General features: G+C 43.0%; 1 pseudogene across 1 annotated transcript in view; it reads left to right on the forward strand.

Annotated features, from left to right (window-relative positions):
• Positions 1-12,978, forward strand: part of LOC110529202 (laminin subunit alpha-2-like) — a 167,588-nt pseudogene that overhangs the window by 59,577 nt on the left and 95,033 nt on the right. The window contains exons 14-17 of the transcript XR_016482752.1: positions 489-576; positions 6,594-6,806; positions 7,127-7,163; positions 9,562-9,673. The product of XR_016482752.1 is annotated as a laminin subunit alpha-2-like (transcript). The remainder of the gene's footprint in view (positions 1-488; positions 577-6,593; positions 6,807-7,126; positions 7,164-9,561; positions 9,674-12,978) is intronic.

A 12,978-nucleotide genomic window follows, 5' to 3' on the forward strand; every position in this document is an offset into this window, starting at 1 on the left:
CACACACTCCTAGTTGTGGCAAATAGACGTCCTAATCTTCAGGAGCCCAGTGCCTGTAAAACTGTGTCCATCTTTAAGGATCTTTGTTTTAAAACTGTTTGTAATGCATCTGGCGAGTACAGCCTCTTCAGTATTACTCCCAGGCATGGAAGTGTGCCACTATAAAACCTGTCCCTTAACGCTCATTACACACCGCTCGTATTGTCACCGAAGAGGTGTGGAGATTTGTTGGTGGTGTTGGGTCATTTCATACTCCACTGGGATTTAAAGGGGACTCTTGATCATTTTCAACTTTATATCCCGGTTTACTAATACAATAACTCCTATAACCCTCACTATACATGTACTGCATGCCTAATGTCAGTCCTTGTCTTTACACGCTATTACATTGTTAAAGTTCCTTTGATGGTGGTAACCCATTTACATCTATGCAGCGCATGTTAGCATACTGTTGCCTTGTGTTTGTTTACACATCTCCGCCTATGGAGGATGTCTCATATGATATGAGTTTCATATGACGCAGGAGAGAAAGACCAGGATATCAGGGTTAACTCTGCTCCTAATGTCATCATAGGGGTAAGTGTATGTAGCCTCATAAGCATGGACATACAACTACACTGAACAAAAATATAAACGCAACATGCAAGAATTTCAAAGATTTTACTTAGTTACAGTTCATATAAGGAAATAAGTCAATTGAAATGAATTCATTGGGCGCTAATCTATGGATTTCACATGATTAGGAATACAGATATATGCGTCTGTTGGTCACAGATACCTTAAAAAAAGGTAGGGGAGTGGATCAGAAAACCAGTGACTATCTGGTGTGACCACCATTTGTTTCAAGTAGCACGGCACATCTCCTTCGCATAGAGTTGATCAGGCTGCTTATTGTGGTCCCACTCCTCTTCAATGGCTGTGCGAAGTTGTTGGATATTGACGGGAACTGGAACGTGCGGTCGTAAATGTCGATCCATAGTATCCCAAACATGCTCAATGGGTGAAATGTCTGGTGAGTATGCAGGCTATGGAAGAACTGGGACATTTTCAGATTCCAGGGCAGATCCTTGGAACATGTGGCTGTGCATTATCATGCTGAAACACATGGTGATGGCAGCGGATGAATGGCACGACAATGGGCCTCAGGATCTCGTCACGGTATCTCTGGGCATTCAAATTGCCATCGATAAGTGCAATTGTGTTCATTTGTGTTCATCGCCACCATGGGGCACTCTGTTCACAACGTTGACATCAGCAGACCACTCGCCCATACAACGCCATACATGCTGTCTGACATCTGCCCAGTACAGTTGAAACCGGAAATCATCCGTGAAGAGCACCCTTCTCCAGCATGCCATTGGCCATCAGAGGTAAGCATTTGCCCACTGAAGTTGGTTACGACGCCGAACAGCCGTCAGGTTAAGACCCTTGTGAGGACAACGAGCATGCAGGTGAGCTTCCCTGAGACGGTTTCTGACAGTTTGTGCAAAAATTATTTGGTTGTGCAAACTCACAGTTTCATCAGCTGTCTGGGTGGCTGGTCTCAGATGATCCTGCAGGTGAAGAAGCTGGATGTGGAGTCCTGGGCTGGCATGGATACATGTGGTCTGCAGTTGGACATTAATTCTCGTAAATTCTCTAAAACGATGTTGGAGCTGGCTTATGGTAGAGAAATGATCATTAAATTACCTGGCAACAGGTCTGGAAGAAACCTGGCACCATCCCTACAGTGAAGCATGGTGGTGACAGCATCATGCTGTGGGGATGTTTTTCAGTGGCAGGGCCTGGGAGACTGGTCAGGATAGAGCAAAATACAGAGAGATCCTTGATGAAAACCTGCTCCAGAGCACTCAGGACCTCAGACTTGGGCAAAGTTTCACCTTCCAAAAAGACAACGAGCCTAACTACACAGCCAACACAACACAGGAGTGGCTTCGGGACATGTCTCTGAATGTCCTTGAGTGGCCCAGCCAGAGCCTGGACTTGAACCTGATCTAACGTCTCTGAAGAGACCTGAAAATAGCTGTGTAGCAAAGCAATTACGGCCCTCCTCTGACACCGCCTGGCATAGAGGTCCTTGATGGCAGGAAGCTTGGCCCCAGTGATTTACTGAGCTGTGCGCACTACCCTCTGCGGATGTGTTGTTACCTACCCTTACCATCTGGGGGGTGGCCAGTCAGGAAGTCTAGGATCAAGTTGCAGAGGGAGGTGTTAAGGTGTTAACTCCCAGGGTCCTTAGCTTCGTGATGAGCTTTGAGGGCACTATGGTGTTGAACGCTGAGCTGTAGTCAATGAATAGCATTCTCACATAGGTGTTCCTTTTGTCCAGGTGGGAAAGGGCAGTGTGGAGTGCAATAGAGATTGCATCATCTGTGGATCTGTTGGTGCGTGGGGGAAATTGCAGAGGGTCTAGGGTTTCTGGGATAATGGTGTTGATGTGAGCCATGACCAGCCTTTCAAAGCATTTCATGGCTACAGATGTGAGTGCTATGGGTCGGTAGTCATTTAGGCAGGTTACCTTAATGTTCTATTGCACAGGGACTGTGGTGGTCTGCTTGAAACACGTTAGTATTACAGACTCAGACAGGGAGAGGTTGAAAATGAAACCAAGCCATGAGCAATGTGTGCCAAGCTTGTAGCGTCATACCCAAGAAGACTCAAGACTGTCATCACTGCCAAAGGTGCTTCAACAAAGTACTGAGTAAAGGGTCTGAGTACTTATTTAAATGTGACATTTTAGTTCATTTATGAAATAGCAAACATTTTTAAAAAATACTGTTTTTGTTTTGTGATTATGGGTATTGTGTGTAGCTTGATGAGGGAAAAAAAATATTTAATAAATTTAAGAATAAGGCTGTAATGTAACTAAATGTGGAAAAGTCAAGGGATCTGAATACTTTCCAAAGGCACTGTACATTAGGTTAGCTGCCAACAAGAACTCATTCATAGAACAAGTGCTAAAATAGAGAATGTCGGTCCAAGTAATGTTGATTCTGATTGGCCCAGACTGATCATGAGACATGTCCCCCTGCAGTTCTAAAGATACTTTAGCATGGAGGATGTTTCTCAAAGTAGACTTTAATGCTTTTTACAAGCGCTCTGTTGACAAAGCTGTATCATCAAACATGACAGCAATGGATGCATGTATATTTTTTATAATATAACCGTATAACAAACACTGTTCATTAACATGAACATATAGTGGTCCCCAGAGAGCTTTGCATCTAGTCAGTTGGTCTAGCTCCATACTATACCATGCCTCTGCATTAGTTTGTGCAGCACTCAGAAGATACACTACATGACCAAAAGTAAGTGGACTGCTCATCGAACATCTCATTCCAAAATCATGGGCATTAATATGGAGTTGGTCCCCCATTTGCTGCTATAACAGCCTCCACTCTACTGGGAAGGCTTTCCACTAGATGTTGGAACATTACTGCAGGGACTTGCTTCCATTCAGCCACAAGCATTAGTGAGGTCTTTGCACTGATGTTGGGAGGTTAGGCCTGGCTCACAGTTGGCATTCCAATTCATCCCAAAGGTGTTCAATGGGGTTGAGGTCAGGGTTCTGTGCAGGCAAGTCAAGTTCTTCTACACCAATCTTGACAAAAAAATTCTCTATGGACTTCAGCTTGGTCATGCTGAAACAGGAAAGGGCCTTCCCAAACTGGTGCCACAAAGTCGGAATCACAGAATCGTCTAGAATGAAGATTTCCCTTCACTGGAACTAAGGGGCCTAGCATTGGGGCAGGTAGCGTTCTCCTGGCATCCTCCAAACCTGATGGTGAAGCTTGATTCATCACCCCAGAGAATGCGTTTCCACTGCTGCAGAGTCCAATGGTGACGAGCTTTACACCACTACAGCAGACGCTTGGCATTGCACATGGTGACCTTAGGCTTTAGGCTGTTTCCTGCGGCTGCTTGGCCATGGAAACAGTTCTTGTGCTGACGTTGCTTCCAGTGGCAGTTTGTAGTGACTCGGTAGTGAGTTTTACAGACTGTTTTTATCACTTGGCTGTCTCGTTCTGTGAGCTTGTGTGGCCTACCACTTCACAGCTAAGTCTTCGTTGCTGTTTCCACTTCATAATAACAGCACTTACAGTTGACCGGGGCAGCTCTAGCAGGGCCGAAATTTGACAAACTGACTTGTTGGAAAGGTGGCATTCTATGACGGTGCCACGTTGAAAGTCACTGAGCTCTTCAGTAAGGCCATTCTACTGGCAATGATTGTCTATGGAGATTGCATGGCTGTGTGCTCGATTTTATACACCTGTCAGCAACAGGTGTGGCTGAAATAGCCAAATCCACTCATTTGAAGGGGTGTCCACATACACTATATATATATATATATATATATACAAAAAAGTATCTCACAACAAAGGCTTTCTGATGTCTATCCGATTGTCACAAAAAAAGGATTTGTTTCGTTTGATTAATATAGGTATGGGGGTCCCAATTGCACACTGCTCTGACAAAAGGTCTGCTTCATTATCTGCTCCTCACTGGTGAAACGGTCAATAAAAGCGGAACCTCCCCACTGTGTTTTATTGTCGCTCACACAACTTTGCCGAAGCGGTGTGCGAAGCAATTAAATGATTTATTTTAGCGTTGTTTAATCATCCCTGACATGGAGGAGATGACCTTGGGAGTGATGCGCAACACACACTCTTTCTCTGTCGACCGTTCTCTCTGTTGTCCGTTCTCTCTCGTTCGTTCTCTCTCTCATCTTGGGCTATTACGCTAGCGAGGTGTCCTTTTATTGACCCTCCATCGTGGACCAGCGGTTCATCTGTCGTCGTTTTCATCTTCAGTCAGCCGAGTGCGGTGATAGGATTCATTCGCTGTCTTTTGTTTCTGTGTGATCCATGAGGAATGTGTTGTAGTTTTCTCCCTGTGCTCTGAAGGAAGGGACACACACACACACACACACACACACACACACACACACACAGTCGCGGACACAGTCACACACACACATACAGATGATGGCATTCAAAACCCAGCCGCAGCCACACAAATGCGGTGTGCCATTGGTATGTATGTTCTCTTGCCCTCTTTACAAAAGCTGGAGAACTCAGATCATGATTACATCCTTTGAGGTTATCCTGAATAATGAGTTTATCCAGATCTGAAAACCAGCAAGAGAGCCTGCTCTCTAGTGCAATCAGTGATCAAATGCTCTTCTAACAACTCAATGTCAACCTTTTTCAATCCAAAATATGTGTCACGTTCTGACCATCGTTCGTGTGTGTTTTCCTTGTTTTAGTGTTGGTCAGGACGTGAGCTGGGTGGGCATTCTATGTTGTGTGTCTGGTTTGTCTATTTCTATGTTTGGCCTGATATGGTTCTCAATCAGAGGTAGGTGTTAGTCATTGTCTCTGATTGGGAACCATATTTAGGTAGCCTGTTTGGTGTTGGGTTTTTGTGGGTGATTGTTCCTGTCTCTGTGTTTTGTTGTCACCAGATAGGCTGGTAGGTTTTCTCACGTTTATTGTTTTGTTAGTTTTTTCATGTTCAGTTTCTTCATTAAAAACATGAATAACAACCACGCTGCATTTTGGTCCGACTCTACTTCACCCAAAGAAAACCGTTACAATATGCTATGTTTACTGATTTGGTGGATGATTTTTGAGGAGGTTGGTCAGAGAGATCCCTCTTCAGCTTCAGTGCGTATTTGTTATACTGGTGTTCGTACATGACTGTTTGAATTATGAGTCTGAGAGAGTGATATCCAGCCACATTAGTGTCAGACACCTAAGCTTAGTCACTGGGTTTTATTCATATATTGCAGAGAGGAGAGCACTTGTCCTATGTGATATGGAGGAGGAGCCTGGATGTATGACAGGTCATTATTGATAGTTAAACACTGCTTTGCATGTAGACTCCATTTATTCAGTGCCGTTGCCCATAAAATTGTAATTTCCCAACAGCCACTGGAATAGTAAATAAGCAGGCTGGATGAATAACATCTGATAATCCTCCCTGATGATTCCCACCAGTGTGTTTAAAGAAGTGTTTACCCTTAAAGTTTACCTGGCAATGCTTCCATTAGCTGTACTCTATCAGCAGACTCTCTCTCTCTCTCTCACACAGACAGATTTCTCTATTTCCTTCGAGCTCACACCTACACATAAATTACTGTGCTTACACTGACAATAACTCACGCACTTATTGAGTCGATGGACAATCTGGACAAAGACAAGTTTCGTATTAGGAAATGTCACTCTTTATACAATGTAGCTATTCATGGTGTCTCTCAATAAAGTATTATTCATGTGTGACACCCATGCTTCATTTATGGCCAATATTGACAGCCAGAGCCTAGACTTAGCATTCTGGCATGTGGATACAAAATACATGCACCGACATGGATGCTGTCTCTCAAACGAGGGGTGGAAAAAGAGAGAACTGACATGTATCATTCATTTTTTTTCCCTGCAACTCTGGGTCTTTTTGTATCTGTCTGTTCTTTTAAGTTTATAAAATAATTGCATACTGGTATTTTCTACAAGGGACAGTACCTATACACCTTTCTTGTGTGTGTTCAATAAAAAACATTTCAGCAACAAGACCAACTTTTTCATCTCTTGCAGAGCAGCGGGATAAAAATGATTGACAGTTGATTCAGTCTGCCGGTGTACCCTTTTTTAGGAGAGCACAAAAATGATTGTGCTCTACCCTGACCACTTTGAGAATCAGGAGACAGGCTTGCCTGTCAGCATGAGGGACTTCATGATGGCTCTAACTAATGTGAGCAGCGTCCTCATCAGAGCCTCACACAGCAATGAGCGGGTCGCCATCTACAGGTAACCATACACACTGCACCCTCCTCTGTTCTGTTCCACACTGATCTGATCCTGCATCTGCTCTTTGGCACAAGAAGCCAAAATCAGCTGGGGTTTTCTGTGGTTGATGTTATCTGTATGTTAAAGAGGGCATCGTTATGAGGTCTGGCATGATATATTGGAGAGATGCTTGGCATTATTAGATGTTTGTTTTTGTGTTCTGTGGTCATGTTTTACAACAGTTGATTTAGTGTGAACTGGATTATTTTTATGTTGCCATAATCCACCACTTTTCTAATAATGCTCTTGTGCTGTTGGTGTGTCTATCCTATCCTGACCAGACTCCATTCTGTCAGTCTGGAGGTGGCCAGTAAGTTGTCCAGAAGATGACCAATGCCGTGTAGATGTGTCACTGTGTCACGCCCTGATCGTAGAGATCTTTTAATTCTCTATGTTTGGTTGGTCAGGGTGTGACTCGGGTGGGAAACTCTATGTTCTGTGTTTCTATGTTTTGGCCTGGTATGGTTCTCAATCAGGGACAGCTGTCTATCGTTGTCTCTGATTGGGAATCATATTTAGGCAGCCTTTTTTTCTTTTGTATTTGTGGGTAGTTGTCTTTGTTAGTGGCATTATAGCCAAAGTAAGCTTCACGGTCGTTTTTTTTTTTTTTGTTGTTTCTTGTTTTGTTGGCGACATTTATATTAAAGAAAAATGTACGCTCACCACACTGCACCTTGGTCCGGTCATTTCCAAAAGTGGTTGTGTGAGAGTGGCTCTGCTGGTGTGTCGTTGTCACTTCCGCTAATTGTAAAGTGTGTGTAGTTTGTCAGTTTGGATGTGTGTGTGCATGCTTATGCGAGTGTGTCCGTAGGTGACTTGTAAGTGTAAAGAGAAGCTGGTGTACAGGTACAAATACAAAGAAGTTTTTGCTATTGCAGCAATCTGTACTCTCGGTTAAAAACGGTCTTTTCTATTAAAAAAAGCGATGGGTATTGATTTCGGCATGTGGCGTTTTGTGCTGACTCAAGCAAATGTGTGTGTGCGGGGGAGGGAGAGGGGGAATGAAATAGAATGCACGGTTATCATCAAGTCTTTATAGGCGACGGAGAGGGAAGGAGCGCTAGATGTGACCTCAATGAATAACAGTGGTGGCATTCTGTGAAGTGTGCAGGGCTCCCGGCTCAGTACTAATCCTTTCTCCCTCAGCAAAACCATTAAACGCCAAGAGAACTAAGAAAAATGCTGCTTGAGGTTTCATATCCCCAAATCCAACAGCATAACCTTTCTAGAAAGGGTAAAGCGGAGGTAAATCCTCATAGTATTCGTATTGATGATTGTTTTATACTCTCTTCACCCAATGCCCAGGGGTCTAATATCTATCTATTTATACAGTATAGTATGTGTTGGTTTTTAGGTCCTTCATGCTTTTCTCTTGTGCTTTGTCTCTGTCCTTATCCTTTGAGAAAAACATCCTGGCTGTTCTATGCTCACCATTGTGCTCTTCCTGTATGTAGGCATTGCTTCAACTAAACAAGTCTTCCTGTATGTAGGTATTGCTTTAACTAAACAAGTCTTCCTGTATGTAGGTATTGCTTTAACTAAACAAGTCTTCCTGTATGTAGGTATTGCTTTAACTAAACAAGTCTTCCTGTATGTAGGTATTGCTTTAACTAAACAAGTCTTCCTGTATGTAGGTATTGCTTTAACTAAACAAGTCTTCCTGTATGTAGGTATTGCTTTAACTAAACAAGTCTTCCTGTATGTAGGTATTGCTTTAACTAAACAAGTCTTCCTGTATGTAGGCATTGCTTTAACTAAACAAGTCTTCCTGTATGTAGGTATTGCTTTAACTAAACAAGTCTTCCTGTATGTAGGTATTGCTTTAACTTGACAAGTGTTTAGTTCATTATTGTGAGCGTTTTCACCTTCTCCATTGGCCCTTCTCTTTCTTCCTCTCTGCAGAGGTATAACAGGGTAACACTTCTTGTTAACAACAAAGTCAGTATAGAGGGAAAGTGCAGAGCGAGATGAAACACAGGGCATGTTTGTTATCGTTGTCATTCTCTGTCTTGTTGTCTTTAGCCTTATGAGAGCATTTTTGGAGCGATGCCTGACAGTGTGTTGTGTCTTATCTGTGTCCACGAGAGCATTGAACAGAGTATGAACGGAGAGTTGACAAAAGGACAGAGAAAGGCATTTCTTTTCAATGCTATTGTGACACTTGTGCATGCCCCGTTCTCCTACTTGAAATTCAAACTAATGTTTTGCTTTTGGATTTGTGTGTGTGTACCTACTCAGATAAAAACATACATTTTTTTACCTCAAGTTGCTTACCCCAATTAATGCTATTTATTTAAAATTCACTGAAGATGTGTTTAAATTAGTTGGGTTGAAGATCTGAATGTAGCATTTAAAATTCAAATGTAGTCTTACTATTCCTGATGCATTTCTAAACTGACAGAACGATGTTACAATTTTCTCTCCAACTGCAGAAAGCGCTTAGTTCAGCAACATTGATGCATTAATTACGTCTTTGAAGGACTAATTATAAACCCTAAACAACTTATGAGGCGAGACAATTAAACTCCATTTCACTGGCAATTTTTTTTTCATTTATTTATTTTGTTTTTCCCCTGTAGCTTGGAGACAGTTGATTTGTTTTTACATTGTTGGCTTTTTATTGGTCTACAAATTGGTATCTTTAAGCTGTCAAGATTCTGTACTCGTATTTTCATAGTCTAATAATGATATGCCTTGGTGAGTGTTTGTGTTGCAGATGTGTTCGTCTGGGCATCGCAGGGTTAATAGCAGTGTTTTCAAAGGAGTTTGTGAACCCTGCGACTGCCATGGCCATGCCACGATGTGATGACATCACTGGACAATGCTTAGTAAGTAGGGGTGCGGGGGGGATGAGAAGATGTTGAGAGTTCACATGAACAATAAATCTGACCTTCTACACTGTATTTTCACATTTCAATTGGCTAGAATAATCCTCTTATAACAGATTTTTTTCTGATTTTATATTGACTATCTAACACACAGGTACTAGTTCCTGTCAGTCACAGAGATCTCAGAACTGCATTCCACTGAGTTACTTAAACATGTTCCTTCCTTCCTCTACCAGTGGACACAACACCTGATATCACCACTTGGAAATGTATAATAATGATATTTTCTTACGTGTAATGCTCCAAGTGTTGTTAATCTCACCCTTGGTAACTGTACTATTACCACTGTTAAATCCAAATAGCATTGATTTTAATGAGGATATCAGAACTCAGGATAAAAACCAGATGCAGACAGCTAGAATCACAGATGTGTCACGTTCTGACCTTAGTTCTTTTGTTATGTCTTTGTTTTAAGTATGGTCAGGGCGTGAGTTGGGTGGGTTGTCTATGTTCTTTTTTCTATGATTTGGGATTTCTGTGTTTGGCCTGGTATGGTTCTCAATCAGAGGCAGCTGTCAATCGTTGTCCCTGATTGAGAACCATACTTAGGTAGCCTGGTTTCACTTTTGAGTTGTGGGTGTTTATTTTCTGTGTCAGTGTTTTGTTCCACACGGAACTGTTACGGTTTTGTTTTTTCACGTTGTAGTTTATTGTTTTGTTCAGTGTTCATTATTCTTATTAAAAAACTAAGATGAACACTTATCACGCTGCGTATTGGTCCAATCCTTGCTACTCCTCCTCAGACGAGGAAGAGGAAAGCCATTACAAGATGTTTATTGACCCAAACAGGGGGCAGGCAAAACACAGGTCAAGGGCAGGCAGAGGTCTGTAATCCAGGGCAGAGTCAATAAGGTGAAGAAAAGCAGGCAGGCTCGGGGTCAGGGCAGGCAGAGGTTCGTAATCGGGTCAGAGTCAGGCAGGTACAGAACGGCAGCCAGGCTCGGGGTCAGGGCAGGCAGAATGGTCAGAACCGGGGCAACTAGGAAACAGAAACTTGAGGAAGACGGGAAAACACGCTGGTAAGACCTGACAAGACGAATTGGCAACAGACAAGCAGAGAGCACAGGTATAATGCACATGGGATAATGGGGAAGATGGGCGACACCTGGAGTGGGGTGGAGACAAGCACAAAGACAATTGAAACAGATCAGGCTGTGACAGAGGATTAAGCCCCCACCTGAAGAGACTTGCTGGTTGGACCCTAACCAGGATTAACTTTGCTATCGTATTGACTTTCTACCCCCTCCTTTCATCTCAGCCTGTGTTATGATCAGGGCTTTAGAGGTAGAGATAGATCTCAGCCTGTAGCCTGTGGAGTTTTTTCATGACTCTGTGTTCAGATAGACCTGAGTTGTGTAGATGGCTGTGTCCCCGGGGCCGGAGGCCAGCCTCAGCTGTCTGTCTGTCCACATCCTGACAGCTAGCTAGCTCTCTCTGACCTCTGTACACCCTCACCTCTCTCAGCTTCCCCTGGCAGACGCCCAACACTGCCTCAAACGCTACTTTCAGACATCAGACTAGACCTGCTTCAGTATGAAACAGACAGTCTGCTAGAACAGTGATGGGATGTTGTATTTATTTTGTATTAAAACCATTATTTAAGCAGGGAAGTCCCATTGAGACCAAAGTCTGTATTTCACAAAAATGCACCAAATTCAAAATACATGATGATGATAATGAAGCAGTGATACAAATTACACAAATAAAGGCATGAACATGAGAAATACAACAACACAAACTATGAAAAATACATACATTCACCTGAAAAGATTGACCAATACCCTAAAATACAGAAAGGCACTCACTAGTCCAATCGTAAGATATTCAGAAATGTACCACAAGTTTGCAGCGCATAAAAATTAAAGGCTGTTCTACCTAAACCGGTAGGACAGAAGGAATGTCAATAGTTAGCCATTCCTGTGAATGCATAAGGTATTTGGTACTTCTGTAGGTTAGCGTTCCTGTGTCAGGTGTGGTGTCTATGATCGACTACTCCCCTGAGACCTACCGCTGTCTCCTCCAAGGCCGGTTGGTGCCTGTGAATGATGCCATGATGCCATGCCATGTTGAGTTAAACCCTGGTTGAGTGTGCCCTCCTCCTCCTAGATAGTGTGCCTTCCCCCAGCTAGGTAGAGTGTGCCCTTCCTCCAGCTAGGTAGAGTGTGCCCTTCCTCCAGCTAGGTAGAGTGTGCCCTTCCTCCAGCTAGGTAGAGTGTGCCCTTCCTCCAGCTAGGTAGTGTGCCCTTCCTCCTGCTAGGTAGAGTGTGCCCTTCCTTCTGCTAGGTAGAGTGTGCCCTTCCTTCTGCTAGGTAGAGTGTGCCCTTCCTCCTGCTAGGTAGAGTGTGCCCTTCCTCCTGCTAGGTAGAGTGTGCCTTTCTGACTGGCTTTTATAAAGGCTCTCAGGATTTATCCCACAAGAGATCTGTGCCAAGCAAGTCTGGGGTTTATAGGTAGAGCCAATACACAAACTCACACATTTACACACTAAAACACACACACACTTGTACGTGCGCATACACTAAACTGCGTGCCCACCCCTCCCCCGTAATCAAGAAATCTTCTCTATGCTGGTGATTATGCTGAGTAGACATCTGCAATTGACTCAAGAGCGTTTAGTCTTTATTGGGTCTGACGAGGCGTGGAGCTGAAAAGAAACAGCTCTCATTTTATTAGCGGTGCATTACCGGAGTTTGGGTTAATGCCAATCTGTGGGGAAATGCATTATGTTTAATTTGGCAACATCAGACTCACAAAGTCTCGGTCAATTATTCACCGGACCATCCCTGTCAGACAGACACTATGGAAAGGAGACTGTAGATTTTCTTTGTAGATTTTACTCAAATTTTGTCAATTGTTCATCCAGGTTTGCTGCATTGCCAATCAAGTACAGCTGCTACTCAAACTAATTATGACAATACACCAGATTATTACTTGGAAAAGCTAGTTTACAGTGGATATATTTATGTATTGGTATTGTTCTAGAAATAAATTGCCAAAGTGCAGTTGAAACAATAACAACGTGGACACCCCACCACTGTTTTGGTAAAAAGCTTATGGATGGGGCTGGAGAAATGTAACCGCTCTCAAATTCCTATCCAGATCTATGGATACAAGGACTGACCATTGATGATATCGCAGAGATTTATTTGTGGCTATATAGTCTTTGTTACACATTTATGTTCTTTACAAACATTGGAGTAAAACAAGTTTATATTTTGGGTTCTGATGGGGTACAACAGTTAATC

The sequence above is a fragment of the Oncorhynchus mykiss genome, chromosome 8 (genome assembly GCF_057628025.1).
Source record: "Oncorhynchus mykiss isolate SJ-2025 chromosome 8, ASM5762802v1, whole genome shotgun sequence".
NCBI lineage: Eukaryota > Metazoa > Chordata > Actinopteri > Salmoniformes > Salmonidae > Oncorhynchus > Oncorhynchus mykiss.